The following is a 22,452-nucleotide window of genomic DNA, read 5'->3' as shown; positions in this document are numbered from 1 at the left end:
TGTTTCTGAATGGTTCACCAGGGATAGCCTAACTCTTCTTGGGAAACTACTACTAAGTATGTAAAAAGAAAAAAAAAATACAAACCAGAAGCAGTTGAATTTTCTGGTGAAGTGTCTCAGGGTTACCTGAGATGGATGCAAATCCTGCACAGATAAAGATGTCATGTAAAAATAATGGGTCCCAATGCAGCTTGGCAGCTGTGTGCATCTCCTCCATGGCACAAGTAGGTTTTGCTCACCCCAGGCAGTAGTTGCTCTCCTACATCTGCCCTGCTGACAGCCCAGGCAAGCATGGGGAAACCATTAATAAAATATCAGGTGGAATAAATAAACTCATTGAAAAAAGCCAATAAACAGTTCTCGGTCTCTCCTCTCCTCTGACTTAAACCAACATTTTCTAGTTCATGCATGAGGTTGCGGTGGAAGGTAGAACAGATAATTACCTCTATTTCCTCTGCATTATAAAGCATATTTAAAGGGCACTTAGTAAAAGTGGTCACAACCTAAATTAAAATGTAATGTGAAAAGATAATGTTTGGTAGGCTGTTTGGGAAAGCAGTATTTCACAAGGGGGAGCACATAGCCTTTTCCTCCCTTGAGATTTACACCAGGACTTTTCTGTTTGCTTGTTCTTAGTATCACAGTTTTTCTCTGCTGCTTCCCTCCATTCCTACCAAGCAGCTATGCCTCTCCCAGCACCCATTTCAGAGCATTTCCCTGGCAGGAAGAGAAAGTCTGATCTCTTCTTCCTCAGCTTGAAATTTCTCAATCTCAGGGGATAAAAACACCACAAGAGTACAGAAGAACTGAAGAAAACCAAAATAAAAATAAATAAAAACAATAATAATAAAAACACATAAAACACACCACTGTGTCCTATGCAGTCACATACAAAAGAGCCACAAAGAAGTCACCACAAAGCTTTGAGTCTTGCACAACTTTGATTTGATTATGAATAAAACCTATTTAACATTATAACACTGGAAATGACTGGCTAAATCAAAACCAGAGAAGATGGGAGAAGCCAAACTTGCAAGGGACAGCTGGCAGATCCCTGGAAAACTGTCACCTAAATGTGTTGTTTTATTCCCCAAGAAGAGTCCAAGCTAGCACGAAACACCCTGACTAGTGTGAAACTGGCTTTAATAATTAAACCTGCAAAAAATGAAGATTAAAAATTTATTCTGAACTAAATGAAGCTATTATCAGAACAGTTTTTCCCCATTATACATTTATGATTCGTAATACACTAATACAGATGCCTTCTGTTGAGAACACCAAGACTCTTTGCCCCTCTGAGCTCCTTAGAGCTGAGGCATCCTTTTGGCAGCTCACACCTTTGCTGCTTGCTGCCTGGCCTCTCACTTGAACACTGGTGGAGCAATGAACACACACTACTTTGGTAATTCTTTAAACTATAACACCCTCACATTTCAATATGAAAATTAGTTTTCAAAACATTGTCTTTGAAAAAATGTTGAAATTGATTTCATAATTATTTTTTCTTTTTCCATAGAGTTTTCAAAGCACAAAATTCCTTAAAAACAGCAGTTTCTTTTGATCATTATAAATTATGGAATATTTAGCATAACCTAGGGGTTGTGCTAAAAAGAAGTCACAGCGTAAAATCATCGGTCATTCCTCTTAAAGGAATCCAGAAAGAATTGGACATCTGTAAGGCTGAGGAGACAATACTTTATAGTAACAGCTAAGAAAAACAGAAGTCCTACAATGTGCTGGATTACTTTTAACAGGGCTCTGCTGGTCAGAAAAAGCTCTCAGTGCTGGGGTGTAAATCCTCCTGCAGACACCCAGGGCGTCTTCCTCGCCCACATGGGAGCCTAGTGCCTTTCTCAGCAGAATGCTTTTCCATATTTGCACACCAGATCATGGCTCACTGGGTTATTTCCAATCCCCGTATATTTCAACTTACGAAGTCACAGCAATCATGGTAAGATCAGCCCCACACATTTAAAGTCCTTGCTAGAATCACTGAGTAACAACCGGCACTGAAAGAGGCCACCAGCATTTAAATGCAGTTAAGAGATGGCAGTGGTTCACTGATGAAGTCAGTAGTTAAGTTCTGGCAGCCCATCCAGGCTGGGAAAGGCTCGTTGTATCTCCACATACCTCCAGCCCCGATTCAGCCTTCATTATTTTGAGTGTGATAGTGTGGCTGTCTGGACCCAGTAGATTTTTGTATTTCTTCCTCTTCTGACAAGTTCTAGTAACATGCACTCCTGGCTTTATTAAACACCATGAGTAGCTCTACCAGAAGATGAAAATAGCTTCAAGTTTTAAAATGTTAAAAAAAAAAAGACGACTTTTTTTATTCTATCCTTCAGTTAATGCATTTGCCAGTGCATATAAATTCAGGACAGTCTGCTTCCCTATAAAAGTTTGATGGAGTTCGGCTGGAAGGCTGACAAGACATTGAATTCCAAATTCAGGAAATGTTCAACTCTATGATGTGTTTATAATTAAATTTATTTCCCTTGAATGCAACTGAGCGTCTCCCTGGCTTATTGTGCAAGGCAGCTGTATGTTAAGGATTATGCCTGTGGAATCTAATAGGTTGATGACATGATTTAGGACCTATCTGGAATGATTAATTGAATTAAATATAGCTTACACAATTTGCCTTAATCCTCTGAGGACAGTCTGACCAAATTCGCACCTTTCCTTTACTCTAGAAACCTTATTAAAAGGGAGAGAGAGAAGGAGGAGGAGTGATTGTTCTATATACTTGATTAGAAGCTTCAAATGTTCAATAAATTACTACTCTTTGTAGGGGAAAATCTGGAATATTTATTTTCTCATCCCCTGTCCTGACTAGTTCACCACTTTCTTTGCTTCTCCATAAATCAGCAGGGTGGCTGCAGACCCGGTGGTGGGGCCCCCCAGTTAAAATGGCCTGATCCTTGCTGCAATGCCTGCATCACCCACAGGCAAAAAGGCAAAAGAAATTAGCTTTGTGCTTCTGGGATTTTTGTGCTGCTCTGCATAACAAATCCCTGCCATAGATTTGCCTTGTTGATGAGAGATGAGATGTGAGCCCAGCCCTGAGCTTGAAGTCAGGTGAAGCTCTGTTCCCCACAGGTTTCCCCATATGGGTGCAGTACCAGGCCCACGTACGGAGCTAGGGAAGCTCTGAAGTCCCTCAGGATGGCCAACTAAGTAACATTCAGCCCCTGTACCTTGCTAACATGGATTTGGATCCTTGAACAAGGATGAAAAATTGGGATAAAAGATGCAGGCTGTCTCCACTCCAGAAGGGGTTTTGGTGAGGGCTAGAGGCTTGGACAGAATCGCCCATGGCACTGGTGCTGAGCTGGTGATATAGCACTTACACACATGACACTGTCATTTTGCACATTAGCATTTTGACTTCAAACTAAAAACTGCAGAGACAATTAATAAATGCTATTTAAAATAGGACAAAGGTTTTCTCTCATTAATACTTAAGGGGCTTCCACTTCAATGTGCATTATCCATAAGTTCTTACAAAGCTTTTCCAAAGGACCTTGACATTTTCTAGGACTATACAGAGGCTCACAGCCAGCCCCTAGCTGCATCCTACCTTTACACATCAGGTTCATTTGGCTCCTGCTGGCCATAAAAATGGGGTAACAGTCTGGTGGAGTTAGGAGACCCTCAGGCTACCAGTTTACAGCTCATAGGGCAGAGGGTCTGACAGACTGGCACTCTGTCACATCACCTGCCTGTGGAGCAGAAAGCAAAAGCAATACTACAATAATATTTTCAGAGCAAACCATCAAGAAGTATATACAGCTGTAGCAGCAGGGACATGTTGGTATGCAGAAACTCATTCTTGTGCTTGGAATTGGGCCAGGAAACAATCTCTAACATCCCTACAGGGGTGGGAAATGGGACTTTAAATCTCAGAATCTTCAGCCAAGCAATTAGATGGACAATAAAATTCAACCCCCCTCCCAATAGGTAACCGAGGGCTTTTCATTTGTAGATACCTGCATTTTGCTTTGTAATATCTTTCATTAAAGTAGAAATTAAATGTATTATCTCATCAGTTACAGTCTGAACACATCTGTAAACTGCATCGTGCTTTGTTAATTATATATTTAATTACTGTAGCCTCAGATACATTATAGGCACATTTATAACTATCTAAAAAAATGGCAAATGTGCCATAAGCAAGTCTTACAGGCATAGCACCTTTTAAAACAACAGCATCGTGTTTAGCAGTTGCAGTACCAATGCTTGAAAGTTTAGTGCCAGTGTATCTCTGCTATATATTCTATTAAACACCTAAACATCTATGTGTAGAAAAAGTGATGTTCCGCAAGACCATGAATTATACAGCATTTATATGTAATTTGGCATCAAAATAAATGGCCCCCTTTTGCTTTCACCTCACAGTCAGGATGATCTGGTGTAAAGACACTAGGTTTGTTCCAGATTTGTACAGCAAGCAGAATTTTGCCCATTGCTTCTGTAAGGCAGCTAAGTTTCCAGCATTGTATTTTTGTTCTGTGCCAAATAATTTGGATACAACAGATTGAATTTAAAGGTCAAAAAGGCAAGAAAATTGACTGGCTGAAGAAGCTAAAATATTTTTTCAAAACTGATTTAAGAAAATTGAAACAGCTCAGTGAAGCCACGAAGCATTTTATGAAATCTGTATTTCATAGGAGGTAAAATTGAATCTAGGTGCCAGCAACAGCCTATCATTGGTCTTAGCATGTTTGCCTCAAATCTGTGATTTCATCAAAAGCTACTCTTAGTTTGGCAATGCTGTTGACCAAGAAAGAAAAGTAAAACAAACTTCTGTACCTTAAAGTTCAGAAAAAACATTCACCAGAAAGAGCAAAAAAACCAAACAACATTCAGGCCCTGACACAAACCTGTTTGAATATTGAATCTGGATCCATACTTCAGTTTCTATAAGGGTCTTTTCTCCAGAATTACAATATTATCAAAGTCCTGGATTCAAACAGATTGGAAAGAACAGTTTTCTCTTATTACAGCCCAACCACGTACATAGCATTTCTCAATAATGCAATACTTCTTCTCTTTCCACCAAGGCAAGGCAAGAGAACATTCATATTTCTATTAAAATAGAAATTCTGAAGAAAAAAAAAAAGGTTTTCTAACCTGTGGTGATACAAGTATAATTACTAGCTCCGCATTACAGGCGATGAAAGCAGAGTTTGGAGCAAATTTCCTTTTTGATGTGGCTTCCACAGCAAGCCACGTGCTTTGACCAGGAGTCCCAGCAACATAAACAAGGTTTCTGAGGGACAGAGGAAGTGGGCTGTTGAGTCAGACTAAAGCCACTGCACATGGACTGGGTTAATTAGTGCTTATTGATGCTTTGTGGCATACAAAGCCATACGTTTAGTTAGGAGTAAATGAGCTATTCCATTCACAAGGTGACATGGCTCCGAGTATAAAAGCTGACTCCTAAGCTGAGTTGTTCATCCTGGTGACTGAGCAAGAGGAATGGCAGCCAGTCCACAACTCCTGCAGTTTTTCCAAAAACAAGTTACCGCATCAGCCCTGAAGTGCACGCTGTTCCCCTATTGTCTCATGTGGGCACTCTCTCAGTGTAGGATTAGAAAGATGCTCTCCCCACAACAGTTCTCAAACTCTCACTCCAACCAAGTTGAGCAGGACACTGCTGGCCGCCATGCAGCTCAGCACAATGATGATCCCCTCACCTTGCACATCTGCACAAGCCAAGTGCAGGTCCAGGTCCAAGGCCAGGTGTTCACCCTAGTGCTGAGAGACATGGTGCCACCATGCCACTCAGTCTTGAAGGTGTTATTTGCATGGAAAATTCCTCCTGAGTTCAGTCTTTTGAGGCACCTCTGCCCTGAACAGTCCCCTCAGGCTGAGGGTGCTGCGTAGCACTCAGCTCTCAGATGCCCCTGTGCTGAGCAGGGTGCAGAAGCCCATGAGAGGAGAGTGCCATCAGAGTGCACTGGGCAACACGATGTGACCCTAAATGACAGATTTGCAGAATCACAGAACACACCTCACAGGTCCAGCAAACATATTTTCTTGCCTCAGGCAGGATCAGCTGAACCCCAGGCTGTGAGATGTGTCTCATTTGTCCTTAATCACCTCCTCAGAGTATTCAAATACTTCAGTATATCGCCCACTGGGAAATTTTGTCCGGTATCTGATGATCTTCCCTGCTGCAGAACAAACCTAGCATTTCACGCCGGACCTGCAGGTTGCTGCCTTCACTGCTGGTGCCACGTGTGCTCCTGGAAAGCAGAAACAGACCCCACATCACCAGCATCCCCCTGCCAAATCTCTGAGAGCAGGATGGCAGCTCTGTCACGGACAGTAGAGGAAGATGAGGGGCTGTGCTGCTTGAAAGAAATGCCCAAGAGCACAACATGCAAACCGCCACAGACAGGGCCATTTCTGATCTTGAGGTGGGGGAACTGAGAGTTAATTGCTAGTCACTTTGTGAATTTTTATTTAACATGGATTTACAGAAGGCCTGCTCACATGGTCATTTGTGCTAATGCAATCTAAAAACACTGTTTTACTGGCACTACTAGCAGGAGCCATGCAATACCACCGCTGCACATTCATGCACCAGCTGCTAGCACGTCATCCATCCATTTCATCACCCACACAAGCATCCATGCCAGGCAGGACTGCCAGGCCAGAATAATGCCAGACTTTGCTGGCCGTCTGCTAACCCGTTCCACAGTCCCACAGTTAATCAATCTGTTCTGTGTGAATCTCACTTATATTGAAGTCTTGCAGCCGAGGGTTTTTCTGCAGTTTAGTAGTATATACACATCTGCTCTTGTTCAAACAGCCATAACACAGGTGGAGAGCAAGGAAATCTTACACCTAACAGCAAAAAAAAATAGACTATTTTAAAAAATAAAATAAAATCTGGCTTCACTGACAGCTCAATAAATGTTATTCAGGAAAAGACCACCTAGGTCTTAGAGCCACACTGGAAAATTCTCTTACAGAGAAAGCAAACGTACTTGGGGTTCTTTACTTCCTATTATCACATGAGGACAAAATGAAACCTGCTATATGTGGATGAAAGTAGTCCTAAATGTATTGGACACATCAGCATCTATATTGAGCTTATTTGAGGCAACCCTTTTGCAGGTTATGCTCACAAGATGCAGGTAATTTTATTTATTTATTTAAAATCAAGGACAAACATCTATATATATGAACACATCCATATATAGTTGTTGAACACCAGCACATGCTGCTAAGACATACCACTGAACAGAAGGAGTGCGTTTGTCAAAAAAGGCTCAGAATAACAGTGCTCCTTCCCTGAGTATTTTTATTGTATTTAAAGCCTCATTCATTTGAAAGCTGCTTACTAGACATGTTTTAAATGATGCACCCTCGGGCACTTCACAGGTCTTGGTGCTGGTATCAGCCCCGTGCACGTCCCCACAGTGAGCCTGCATGCGTACCAGAACTCCCAGTGTCAAAGGATAAAGACTTTATAAGGCCTTCATGCATTATTATTTTTTTATTTTTATTTTTTAGTGACTGGCCATAGACTAAAACTGTTACAGAAGTTTCTAACGTCAAGCACAGAGAAGACTATGGTACGAAGCCTCCCCCACAGTGGAGGCTTTCCTGAGGAAGGGTATGTGACAGGATAAAAGTGACAGACTCAGTATGCAAAAATACAGGGAACAGATGGAAATCTCAGCCCCTTTCCCAAAGTCTACTTTCCTCCTGCACTGATTCACACTCTCTCTAATGCAATATCCTCAGTCCAGCATCCAGCTTGATGGTCTGTAGACAGGATCTGGCCCAGTGGCCTGCGGAGGAGGTACTTCAGTGGCTTTTGTCTATGGGCATGGAAGTGGGGCCTTTGGCATTTTTCCTGCACGCGTGTTTGTTGGCATCTGATGCTGACACCAGCCCAAAATGCTGCAGCAGCTCTAGGTAGGCCCCAGGACCTAAAAGGACTGAATCCACAAGCACAACTAGCTGAAGCACTGTGTTACAGCCATGGCACCCCAAGCCCCATCCTGGCAGAACTCAGCAAATATCCACTGAGAAATTTTAACCTTCCAGCTTTCATGTCTCACCAGCTGATGAATGGTACCATGGATCTGAATTCAAGGTGGGAATTTCCATCTCATCTCCATCATTAACATCCTATGAGAACTACTTTGTCCTTGGGGGCAACATGCATTATGCATGGCAAGAATTTCTCCATCCATCTTCCAGAATGCATTATCGCTCTTGATAAGGGCTTTCCAAGTCACTAGTCTCATTTGAAAGGAAGGTGAGCTCACCCATGAATGCCACACACTATAGCTCCAAATGCTCCTAGCAGAGCTGGAGCCTCTCCCCTCAAGCTGCCTGTCCCATGCCCATTTCTGCTGTATGCAATGAGCATCTACATGGAACTGCAGAAGCAAGGGAAAGGGAGGCTGCAAATGGATCTACAAAGGTCTTTTGGGGTTCCTTGAATCTAGCTTGGTGTCAGTAAGATTAAATTTAGCATATTACTTAATTTCCTTGTAATGGAAAGCAGGATAGCAGAATATTTAGGGGTGAGGGGTATAAACACAGAGCAAACCAACCAATACTTTGCAGAACAAACTATGTAAGTATATAAAAATATATTAAAGCAAAAACCGTTACCCTCTTTCACCTGCATTGCAGTAGCAAATTTCCTATTTCATTAATGAAATGTGCAAGCACAGCATGAAGTCTGACCTCAGACTCGAGGGGGCTATCTTTACAACTTGTAGAACGAGGCACAAAATACCTCCCAGAGACACAAAGCAAGACAACCCACCACATCCAGCAGTTGGCTGCTCCTAATGAACAGGCATAACATTGATGTTCATTGATGTTTCCAAAAAGGCCACTCCAAGTACAGCTTTGTTCCGATTGTCTTCTAATCCCCCCACATCAAATGCCAAAAATATTTATGCCTGCTCTATTGCATTATAAATTTATATTTCTGAAAAGTAATGAGTTATGACATTACAACAGGCATGACAATTGAACCTCAGGGCCTAGGCCTGTTGAAGCTGTTCTGTAGCTCTCTTAAGCTTAGGAGCTACAGTAACATCCAGATGGCATTGGGGATGTTAAAAATAAAGAAAAAAAAATGCATCCAAACCTATAGATTGACTTTTCACCTAGGGAGATATCTAATTATACATCTACTTTTCTTTACTCTGCAACTTATTAGAAGCAATTATTTTAAATAAATAAAGAGTGTCAGTGAGGTTCAGTTTTCTTCTCTATCAGCTGTGCAACACGGACAAGTAAAGAGTAAGGCCTTACTCAGTCATGACTGTGGATGTGCCCCAAAGTTACATTCTCACACTTGAGTCTCATTAAACGAGCTTCCCTTATTGATTTTTTTTTGGGGTGGGAAGGAAGGATAGGAAGTTTTGTTTTTGCTTATATGCTGCAATTACAAAATTCTTAATTTTTCATTCCTGCTCCTGGCATTTTATTTGAAGTGAGCCTGAGTATAGTGCCAAGACATGTATCAGAAATGACCTTCAAGCTTGAGAGAAAATCATTTCATTTTAGAAGCCGTCGATAAGCAATAGGCAGAAGCCTTGTACATTTAATTGCACCTATCAAACATTTTCCCTTAAGAACTTGCTGACCTTCTTGGCAGAAGCCATTCAACAGCACACCATTTCTACTCAATGCCTTTATCTAAGAGATGGGATAGCTACTAAGTCATATCTGCACTCAGAAATTAGGTCAGCTATCAACAGCAACAGATTACAGAACTCAAACCATCTCTTCTCTCTGCTTGATGAGAGGAAAGTATAGCAGTGGCCTTTCAGAACCTTGTAGTCAGGGCATCCTCATCTCAGCTGTGCTCCTGCATTACAAAACTCATTTTAGGAGCACAATGGTTTAAGGGAGAGACTCTTTAGCAACTTGTAAATCCACCCATTAATAGTTGCATTCTGGTTTTGCTGGCAGGATAACAGCTGATCAGATAATTTGCAGTGAATATTCAGAGGCACTTTTCATGTTTTTACAGATGTGAAAGTAGGATCAGACCTGGAGCAGAACTGGTCCCAGTGAATTCCACAATCACAATTTGTAGGAAACTTTTTCCAATACGCACATGACAGGAGGAAAGGCGGAAATTTTGAGTGGCAGCCTCTTCAGTAATACAGTTTTTTGATTGCACAGTACAAGAATTACAAATTGAGATTTTTGGAAAGCAGGTGATAAATTCAGAAAAGTAAGTGTTTTCAAATGATCTGAAGCACTAAGAACACATCCTATGCATGAATTACCATTTTCAGAGAATGAAATGATCACATTTCCAGAATTAATTTAGTAGCAACAAGCTTAACAGAAGGTAAACAGTTGCAAGTATGCTCCTGTATTTTTTTTCATAGCATGCCCACATTTTGTGCTAGAATCATTTTTTGCATTCTCAGTAGTAGTCAGCTTTGAGACATTACAGCTAGTTACGTATGCTGAAGATGCACAGCTCTCAGATATCCTTGTCACAGAGAGGTAACTTGCAGATGTCCACAAGCCCTGAGCAGATGGTGCACCGGAGAATTTCTGAATACAGAAGGGCTGTGCAGAGTTAAAAGGAATTTTTATGAGCCCACGAAGAAATAGCTGCAAGCACAATTAATTTCTAACTATCAGACATTTCAGCATAAATCGAACAAGCCCTCTGTTGTGGTTCAGCACTTTGGGATAGAGGAAAGACTTTAAGCATGAAAGGGAAGCAGTGCATCAACAACACCAGGACAGAACTGAACTGGGACATCTTTTCCTGAGCTCAAGCCCTTGCTGCTGTTCTCCCTAGGCCCCTGCTCGAGATGAATGGATCTGTCCCTCAGGGAGTCTCTTATGCAAGAAAATGATACTTTCTCTTCTGGCTTGCGAGTCTACAAGGTGAATCAATGAAGAATTTTATCCAAAATTACTCTCAGAAAAGACATTTATTAATAAAAGTATTATTTCCTTATTGGAATTTACCTTTGCATATTTATAAGCTATAAGAATGTTGCAAGTAGGAAATCTACAGCTTTAATTCTTTCCACAAAGGAGTACTTCATGTACAATAGGGATTTATGGGCACAGAAAATGTATTGAGGAAAAATCAATCTACCTCTTATTAAAAAAAATAAGATCAAAACTTTCAAGAAAATCAATATAGCTGAGCTAGATTTCCTCCAGACTTTGAAATGAAATTTCACTTGCACAACAAAATAAGTTTTCTTTCTTTCTAGTCTACCATTTTTTATGATTTTCAGCAGTGCTGCTAAGTGGAATTTGATAAGTTAAAACTGACAAAAGAAAAGACTGTAAGAAACACATTGCAAACATGCAAATGCACAAAGAATTCAGGGTTTTATACAGTATAAATTTTGGAGCAGAGGTACTTAAATCTTGAAGGATACACTGTTCCTCTAGAACAGTAAGAAAATATGTTCTATTTTGTGAGGTCATGCAGATTTGTTACTATCCCGCTTATGCCATTCTGCAATTTCAAATATGGTGGTGGTTCGTTTTTTTTTAAGCTTTTCTGTTTAAAGCTGAAAGTAAATGCATATTATACAAAATGTAAATAAGATATCACTTGCCAATTCTCTATCCTGTGCTGTATTCTTCAACAGAGTATTCACAAATACTAATGATTACAGTGCCTTTTTTATTTGAAAGCTAGGTATGATTTTCACTCAGTGTAGAAATACATAATTTCAAATGTTCATTGGCAATAAATTTTTCACTAAGACTGAGATAAAGCAGGAAGACATTTTTGAAAATTCATAAAAAGCCTCATCTTTTTTTTTCCCCCCCCTCCATCACCTGTATCTTAGAGACTTTTTTCTGCCTAATTCTGAATTGCTAAACGAGACCGTAAAACAGTTCTTTGCTAAAAAGACAATCACCTCCTGCACAACCCCCTCGCTGCCAGCCACTGTTGCCCCAGGTCAGCACTCTTCCACCTGCACCATACCTCCTCCATCTGTGTCTAATTAAAAGCATCCACCTAAGCTGAAGCATTTTAAAGAGAAGGTCCTGATCCCAGGATAAAGACATTTTCCCTCTGCATTTCTCTGTGAAGCTGGGGAACATCCAGTTGTGTGTGCATTGGAAGTGCGAGGGCAATGCTGGCCGTAGAACAGCTGCAGGTGGAGACTAAACCCTCCCTTTTGGGGTTAGCATAAAAGGGATGAAACCAAGATACCTTCCTGTTTGGGCTGTTTATTATTTTTTTTTTTACTACTGAAAAAAACAGTTTTATTATTAAAACGTTCAATTACATTTGTAAATAAAGTAAGTTTCAAACATTGTCTAGTCAGCTCAGAACACCTTATATGAAGTGCAGATATTCCCTACAAAACTTTCAGATTTTAGCTAATTATATTGTTAATCAAGAGCATGACTGCATTTTGATTGCATTCAGTTATCTCTCATCTCTTTCTTTGAAAAACACTACAGAAAGGATTCAAAACAAAAGCTTCACATCTCTCTCAGCTGCTCTTTATGCACATCTAATTAATTTCAGGATTATTAAAACTCAGTACAATAAGAAAATGGTCAATACAATAATTAGATAAATGAGCTTATGCACAAGTTCTGAAATAATCAAATCAAACAAGCTTCATCAAATATTCCTCATAAGTGACAGAACAAATACATTTCAATGCCTGTTTTAAATTCCCCTGATGATGTTAAGATAGCCCTGTCTAGTCTTCCAGAGAGCAACAGTGGTGTCTCCTACTGCATGTGATGTATTATCTATACCCTTTGAAACTCAGAGAATATATCTCTAATACCTTTCCACATCAAATGCTTTTTGAAAATCTAAGTAATGAGAAATGGCTATTCCCTCTCCAAGACAGCTTGGCTTCTGCAGATCAAAGGAGCTAAACAAACATTTCCTGTCTGCAAACCTAACAAGAGAATCTTTCCAGTAGCAAAGTGATTCACCACATAATCACCACGTGTTCCTTATCTTTCAGCAGCTTTAGATTTTTTATTCATGAGCAAAATGGACATTATTTGAAGTAAGACATTATTCCTGTCTTAATCATGTTATGTTTAGAGCCTGTCATGACAGATTATTGAAATCCTCATGAAATGCAGTCATAAGAATAACTGGGAAGGTTATTTTTTTTAAGCTACATAGGGTATTCCCGGGCAACTTCTCAGAGCGTATCTACTCAGCAGTAGAACTGTCTCCTACAGTTCTTTCAGTAGTTTAATTGCAGCTTTGAAAACAAGAAATCCAACCTTTTGAATAGGCAGGCTTTGGTTTCCTGCAGAATGGTGACCAATTCATTGTGCTGTTATTCTTCCCACAAAACACATGGGTGACTTGGAGAGAGGCTCAGTGATTAATGCCATGTTAGCTCATACACTGCAATTATGGGAAGTCCTCATGGGACGTCAGCTGTATTAATTTATTAGTAGTGGAGGGAAATCAGTATGTCGTTACTGCTTCCTGTGCATGAGCTCATCCACTTACCACTTCAGCCTTTATCTGCCAATAAAGGCATTTCCCTGGTACAGTTTTACAAGGAAACCTTCCCAATAGAGATGCCGTTTGTTCAAGCATCAACCGATAAAATCATACCTCTTACTAGAAAAATTACTTTCTGGTGACCATTTTAAGACTAGAGTTCATGCCAGCATACTATAAATTGGTTTCATACCCCTAATCTACAGAGCCCTGACAGCAAAATCATTACACACAAGTTATAGGCATTGAGACATGTGCTCTCCAGAGTGACAGTCCAGCTACCTGCCTGCTGCTGCTCCAATTCAGATCATTAATATTTTTGCCAGTCTCTTCAGCACAAATTTAGATTTAGGTCCCACATTTGTGTATGTAGCTACTTTTATTACCCATTCATCAAAAGCTTGGGAGAATTCGTCAGCATGACTGACAAATAAAAATGCTCAGAAAAGTCCTTTTTCCAATCTTTTGCAATCCGCGACAGGTATAAGAGAATTCCCTGTAAAGAAGAGCATGTTATAATTCAAATTAAACCTAAGCATAAATTAAAATTTTTAATTTAGAGCCCATTATATGACGTCATATACTACATGACATTCTGGGTGAAGGATAGGAGGGTGTTAGATCATGCAACCTCCTTTTCTTGCTATAAAGATTTTTCTGCTGCTCAAGTGCCATAGGACAAAGATGTCCTGGCTACTGCTCTGTGGGGCTTCCCATCAGTTACATTGCAGTGCAGAAACTGCTCATACTATGAAATCCAGTGCATAGACATCCAGAGATGCAACTCCCACTTAAGACCAACTCAAGACCCCCTATGCCCTTCTACTTCTGTCCCATCCACCCCACCATGTATTTAAAGGTCAGACTTCTCATCACCAAGGCATACTGTGGGCTTTAGCATGAAACCACCTCTGTTCATTCACCAAATGCCAGAGAAACACAGGGCTTAGTCCTGACCCAGGAAGAAAACAGTTGGAGAACCCTCACTATACCTCCAGACTGCCCACCCCACACACACACCAATCACTCTAGCAAGTAAATAAATCCCACAAAATAAGCTATTAATGCCTTGCATTTTTCCTTCTCAGCATTTTTACATTAATTACAAAACCATATTAACATTTAAAAGAGAAGGTGATCAGATATGTCACCTTGGTAGCCAGGGAACCTTCAAAAGCAAAGGCTCAGTTCAGCAGGTGGCAGCCAGGCTGCTACCTAGGGTGCAGGGCTGCTGTCTCATATGAAGGTATTTCACAGCATTCTGCAATATGATTTATTTATTTTTTTTTAAGTGGGGGAGGGGAAAGGTCAACATCACAAATACCTGGTGCTTCAAGGGCCTGTAAGTATTTCAATTCTCCACAAAAAGAGTTGCACAACATTCAGAGTGGCTTTGTTAGATGAGTATATTATTTCCCCGTGTCCCTGTAGCTGTGGAGTCTCCCAAAAAGAAGCTGGGACTGTTTCTGGAGGAAATAGTGCTCACAGTCCTCAGAAACACCAATAAAAATCCCACAGTGTCTGAATCTTCTTGTTCTCGTGTTGTTTCTGTCTGAAAATAGGATTTTCTAGTGACAAGCTCCCAGCAACAGCCTAGGGAGTTGAATCAATTCATATATATATGTATATAAACGGTTCTGCAGAAACATGTGGAAAGTCAAAATGACACCACTGTGGTAAAATCATAACATATTGGTTTAATGCAGCTCTAGCTATTTGCAGAGGCAGCAGGGGCTAGCTTCAATAGGAAATACATATTCAGTATCCCCTAGAAGCAATTTTAAATCCTCTGCACCAAGCGCTCTGCTCCCTCATGGGAACAGCAGCACAGTTCTGTTCAGATATTTCCTCAGGTCCCAGGTCAGCTCCAGTCCTGCAGACCAGGAGTAGCACAACTGAAGAACAGCAAATACAAGGTCAAAGTCACACAGACAGAGAGCTGCAAAGTCCCAGATTGCTGCAGAGCAAGTGTTCCTGGTACATGCTTCTGCATTTCCACTCCTGATCCAAACCTCAAGGGAGACAAGCATTTTCTGACAGCACCATCTAAGATGGTATGTCAAGAAAATCCATGCCCTAATTATCCAGTGTGCCTGGCACAGTAAACAAGACAACCTCTCCCAAAATGATTTTATTTTTTTTTTTAAGCTATTTCTCCCCCTCTCCAGTTAGGCACTCTGGCTAACTTTGTCTAGCAGTTGCATCTCATTTGTTTAATAATGATGGGGAATATTTGTAGATGGTAACAACACACAATGCTTTGGCATATGTTAGGTATTAGGTAATAGAAGGTGGGAAAGAGGGAGATGACACTGATCAGAAGAAACAGATTTTCAGGGAGCAAACATGGTCCATCATGTTGTCTTCAATTTCTAGCACCTTGTGAATTAGAGCACAAGTGCCAGAAAAAAAAAAAAAAAAGAAAAAAAAAGATAAATCAGTGTCAGTGCAGTGGGAAGTGCAGCAACCCTCACATGGCTGCACTAGCAAAGCCTCATCCAGTTCTGAGCTGTCACTAACATTGCGTTCATCCTTGATGGATGATATTCTGACAAAGCATTTTCCCCATTGTCATGACCTGAAGAGGAGAGCTCAGCTCACTGGAGAGCTTACAGTTAAGATGCTTGGGCAAGGAAACTGCAGATGCTTAGACTTTCAGAGAGGTTATCTCAAAGAGCAGAAGCAAAAACAAACCAAAACCCCCCCCACCACTCATCGCTGCAATTTCCAGAAGCTTGCCAGACATCTCCATTTGGGTGCAAGGTGACAATTCTGAATTAGCGCACAGGCAAGAAAACCCATGCCCTTCCAGGAGCCCCTCTGTGGGCCAGTCTGGATGAGCTCATAGACCCTGAGAGCCCACAGTGCCCCCCTACACCCTGCACATCCTCCTTACCAATATGTTTTGGGACTGGGACCATTTGTCGTTCATGAGGTTTTGTAAACCATGTTTAAAAATATATCTGGGGGGGGAAAAAAAAAGAAAAAACTTCCTCATGCAAATATCTGCAGAATTCATACAGTCACAGAATAAATTAAGGGGGAAGGTGCCTCATAGCCCTTCTCCACTTCAAGGTGAGCCTGGGGCCTCCTTCCTTATGGCTCCCTTCTTCAGATAGTTAGTAGTTAGACATTACAACTTGCTGCTTCATCTCATCTCCAGGGTGAACAGCTTCTTCAACCCTCTCCATGCATCCCACACTCCAGCCCCAGCCAGCTGGGGATAAAAGTCTCAGTAAAAAAATAAACTAACAAAGGAAGGAGAAAAAAAAACCACAAACCAACCATGTAGGAAATTCAGCATAACAATGCCTGCTAACTCTCATATCTCCAACTTACATCATTAAAGTTTCAACTTCTTAAATATATTCCATATTCTCAGCCTTTCTCTGAGTTTATATACTTGGCTATAACTTGGGGCAAAAAAAAAGCAAACAACAAAACAAGCCTTTAAGGATGAACAAACCAAGGCAAAATTTTAACACGGTTATTCAAGCTCAGGCTTCCAGCATTTTCAGAAATTGCAAATTTTCTCATGCTAATCCTTCTCATTCATATTAATGCATGGGAGATCAGAATTAGCCTGATCAAAATGGATGCACAGTGTTGCGGGTTTATTTATTTAAAATAATGTTTATCATCAGAATGCAACATTAAGAGAACACTAATGCTGTGAAGGCAGCAAGGCTTGCTAAATTGCTTTGAGGATACTTAAACAAGACTTAGGGCAACCTTATCCAGAATACCTCAGAAGTTAATCAAGTACTTTATAGGAATTATAGAGCAGGGAATTATGAGGCATACTGGACACATGGTAAAATGATTATCTTTGAGTGATTTGGTGGAGTAGTATTAATCCAGAAAGGAACAGAGTCATGTTAAAAATGCCCAGTTAGAGAACACAAATGTCTCAAGATTCAGCCTAAAGTTTTAGTGTCACTATGTCTGAAGAAGGAAAACAAAGACAGTTATCTCATTATTCTCTTCAAAGCCTATCATAAAAAAAACATAACAAAATCATTTAAAGATGCACCTAAAATCACTTCTGCAAAGAATGTATTTTTGGAAAATGTATTTTTGGAAAATTGATGCCAATATATTAGCTCAGAGTAGATGCAGGAGATAAGGGCAAACTGAGTCTTTCCTCATGCAATAGCTCATGTGAACAAAAGCAGCCTGGCAACCTCACGCATTTGAAATGGATATTATTTTTATTCTTGTGGATTACACGGTGCTTGAAACCTAGTGTTAAGAGGCTAAGATAGATGAAAATAATTTGGTGGATACTACCATTCCCTCCCCCCCCCCCCCCGGAAGGATTTTAAAGCTTGCAAAGTTGATTGCATTCTTTCAAATGTGCTTTAGATTTTGCTTTTAGTATGTTATTTATTTTCATTTCCACTGCTACTGGACAGAGATCCATCCCGTGTTTAAGCCCAAATGCAGCTGTTTTTATAAGGAGTTGGAAATGAGAACTACAAAATGCTGTCTGCCCAAAAGGGCAGCCATGACTGAAACAGTTCAGACTGTTTTAATATTATTTCAATATATGTGTATTTAGTAGTACTTCAGTATTATTGGGAATCACACAGTCCATCTTCAAGGTTTACATCTCTTTACGCCCATCATCTCATCTGATTTGCCTGTAATTCAGAGTTATCCTAGAAAATATACACCTTTTAAATGTTTCCATTCTTCTCATTGATAAACTTGATCTTTTGAAGCTTTGAGAATCTCAGCTACCATCTGAATGAAGCTTCACTCATTATTCCAGCTCATTGCTGCAATGTTCTCAAGTAACGAAGCACAGCACATAATCTGGATGATCATTTAGCTCCAGAGGACAAAAAGGCAGAACTAAATAATAGCAGAACTTGCACTCCTGTCAGAAAGATATTTTTATGAGCCATTCTGAAGAATGGATTTTTTTCCAGACTTTAATTTGCCATCCCTTAGGAATCTACACATCTGAGTCTGGACAATCACAAGAACAAAAGTCGCTTAATTCAATGAGCCAAAAATAAAGATTTTTCTTTTCTTTTAACCCCCTGCAGGATAGGTGGTACTTTGCACTACACCTGGTGTTCACTTCAGCTAGTCTGCAAAGGCAATCCACAAGGGCTTCCTCCTCCTTGCTCCAGTGCAGAGGGACATGGTCCCTGCCTAAATCAAGTTCATGCTTCATTAAAACTGGTTATACCAGCCCTGCACAGCAGGGCAGTGCCAAGGCCAGGAAGGTTGCAACAAAGGAAGAAAATAAGAGCTCCCTGGAGCAACCCAGAGCAGGCAGATGTCAGGCAGTCAATGGAAAGACCCCACTGTTTTCACTGGGCTTGAATGAGGGCTTCAATTATTTTAGCTACTGGGAGGCACCCTCCATGGGGCAGGCGGAAGGGAAAGGAGGGTAGTGGAAAGCTTGGCATGCCTGGTACACCTGCTGTCTGTAGGTAAACACAATTGCCAAGCTGCACACAGGAACCCAGGAACATGCTGTCTGCAGAAGGCTTGGTTTGGGGGCCATTTATGTAATGGTTCACACATAGCAGTTTGCTCAAGAGCAATGCTGCCCTAAGCCAAGGAACGGAAAGATCAGTAGAGGAATGCCCCATCATATCCTACCTTACCTGTGGACCTTTACTCTCATATGTTGCCCTGACTATGCATATAAATGTTCACCAAAAATATATATTTTCCCCAAAAAACAATGACTCACAAACAGGGAAACATCTTTGTCTTCATTGGTTTGTACTAAAGTTGTACTAAAGTTGCACAGTGCCTTTCATAACATAGTAGGTGAGGCAGACTGATGACTCCAGAGCTCCTTGCTATTTATAACAGACAGCTCTCAAATTTCGAAGCTGGGTGAGGAAATTTCATTGCCTTTGCAAAAGACACATCTGGTGCCTGGGAGGAGCAGGGAAAAGCAGCCCCTGGGACATGGCCAGACACACAACTGCAGGGTCCCATAGCCCCTGCTCTCCCCAGATCCTGGCATCAGTGAGTAGCAAGGCAAGTCACAGCCTCTCAAGCACTGCTCCTGATGGATCATTGCACCAGCAACCGCCAGACAAGAGGCTGGGCTTGGGCTGCTCCTGCATGGCCTGGAGCATGGGCAAAGCCAAACCCAAGCCAGCTCTCCAGGAAACGTACAACCCACCCAAAGGCAGGAGATGAGTGCTCTGCATCTGCCCAAGAGCCTCCTAGCCCACCTTGTTCCAGCCACATGGCAGACACCAGGCCTGCCCTACTGGTCCCTGCCTGGGACCTTGGCCAACCTCTAAGGGCATCTCCAATTGCAATCATGAACCAGCTCTGCTGTTCACCTCCCAGAATGATGGGCTTTCTGGCAGGGCAAAATCCACAATGGTTGTGATTAAGAAATGTCTTTTAAAGGCTTTATAAGGTAGCTGCAGATTTAGGTATTAGCAATTGGCAACTACGCTCTGGAGGCAGCACAGCCTTGGCTGAAGCTTTGAGGTTGGAGAGGCATGGATTTTTCAGCTCCTATTTCACAACACTGACAATTGAACAAACGTAGGGACAAGCAGTCATTTGAACCTTTCTCTGATTAGCAGGCTTTGGGAGTCTCCTTGCTGCAGAGGGACCCTCTCTGTCCACACACCATCAGTGCTCTAGGGCCCTTGGCACCAGCAGGAAACAAGTTCTGCAAAGTAGACTTCAGGAAAACAGGTTTTCCCCTACGAAAAAAATGGTTTTGACAAACAGGCATTTCTAACAGAAGTCTGAGAACTTTCTGAACATCTTTCACCCATGAGGATTCCTTTAAAAGTTTTCCCCCCTGATTCCCATCCCTACAGGCATGGAGTAGAGGAGGCAAGCAGGGGGGCTGGATTACATCCAGGGTATGGTGCCTGACTGCACCACAGATCAGCAAAATATGTCCCTGAGCCAAAAAGAGAAATTCTGATGCTCTTGGGAGGTTTTATGTTTGTTTTGTTTTAAATCAAGTAGCTGAAAGTTCCACTCATGAGAGCTCCAGGGTGCATAATAAAGATTACAAAACTGCTGTCATCTGAAGTTAACCATGAACTTAACAAATGTTCCCTCTTCTTGTAGGAGTGGAGGGGCTTTTCAGATAGGATGTTTCCCTTTTTTCTTTTAAATTTGTTTTGCATGACTTGATAAATCCAAACAGCCTTCACTGGACAGAAATGCCAAGAATCTCATCTCTTCTAACTATAGGGCATTTACTTCTGTAATAACACAAATTAGGTTTTTTTTGAGACTGTAATTAGGAGAGATAATATTGCACCAAACAGACTTCTGGTGGTGATCCAGAGCGAAAAGGAGAGGTCATGACCCACAAACCAAACAAAAAAATACCCTGTGATTAAGTGCCAAACTACTGATGTACAGTTGCACATTTAGGGTTATATATATACACACGCATAGAAGCTCCCTGTTTAAGAAAGCTCTATGGCTGTAGGAATTTTCAGCTAAATTAACACTCATAGCAAAGTGTTCAAAAAGCATCTATACATTCAGTAACATGGCAGAATATCATAGGAACAGATGTGGCTTTGTCTCACCTATAATGATCTCACGTATAAAAAGCAATCATGATGGACTAGTTAATTACAGCTTTCCTATTCAGTAACAAAAATGATCCTACTCAGCTTTAATTTTAGTGTCAAAAAGAAGAAGCAGAGAATAAAAAGAGAACCAGGTAAGAAGTGTACAATTTTGCTAGAGTTTAATCAGTGGCTTTGCTAACCCCTGACTGGCATTCATAGAAATGAGGACATTTCATGCAAACGGGAAACCCAGCAATTATTTCCTTTCAGTAGTCAATACCCAGTTCATTCCACAGGGCCATTACCTGTCTTTCCATACACAACTGTGCAAATGCTGTGTTTCATCTCCTTCTACACACAGCTAAATGATTGCAATCCCAAGTCTCCTCCCTTTGGCACTGAAATGGATTCTGCTCCAAGCTGTTCAAGGATACTTTGTGGCCTGTATCTACAGCTACACATCTAAATAAGCAGATATTCTGCAGACATAGGTGAAGTGAAATAGCTCTAATGAATTAAATTTTTGCCTACCCTACTGTCATCACAGGGGAGACTTAATAAAAGGTTCATAGCTTTTGCCCAAAACACCAGCTTGTGTGTTGATATTTACGAGAGCAACGTAACAGTGAGATGCTTGTACCCCGCAGCAGTGGGGAGCACAGCTCAACCCAGACCGAAGCACAAAACAGCCGCCTTTTTGCCTGCAGTAGCCTTACCCACCTCTCCTTGTTTTAACTTTCAGCTGAGCTAACTCAGCACAGTTTTCAGCTTGTGCCTACACTGTAATTGTCAGTGCAATTCAGGACACCATTATCTAGGGATATAGGAGATAGTGCCCTCAAGCCTTAGGAGCATCACCTCAACATTTCATGCAAATATTTTGTTTGCCTTTACTCCATGTACATTCTATCTTTTGGGCTTCTTTTCAGTGAGTTGAAAGCAGAAGGGAGCAGTTCTGAATTTCATCTTTACTTCAAAAGCATGAGAGATTTCTGCAGCTCTGCATCAAGCAAGAGACGTTGACCTTGTTGCAGTCGGAGCACAGCCCCAAACAGGTGGAACCTCAGCTGGATCTCAGCTCTGCTTCAGACACCCAGGGCATGCAGCAGCCCAGGCACAGGCAGCACCTACAGCCTGGCAGGGAGGGAGCAGCCTTGCACCCACAACACTTATTTGCTGCGTGCTACCATGGAGCCTGGGTGCAAGAGGAGCCCTTGGTACGCTAGGGTGAAGGATGCCTGGTCTGACAAGAAATGGTAACAATCATGATCTGTGCTAAGGGGATCTGGATGTCTCTGTGAGAGCATACGGTGCTCTTTTTCAGCTGATTGACTGAGGGCTCAAAAGCATTTGGTTGTGGCATGGGTTCCCCCAGGAGTTCTGCCCTTAACTGCATTCTATCAGCAGCCACCAACACTGCCTAGAAATGGTTTTCTG

The sequence above is a fragment of the Anser cygnoides genome, chromosome 13 (genome assembly GCF_040182565.1).
Source record: "Anser cygnoides isolate HZ-2024a breed goose chromosome 13, Taihu_goose_T2T_genome, whole genome shotgun sequence".
In the NCBI taxonomy this organism is placed as follows: Eukaryota; Metazoa; Chordata; class Aves; order Anseriformes; family Anatidae; genus Anser; species Anser cygnoides.
This window is presented reverse-complemented; position numbering follows the sequence as displayed.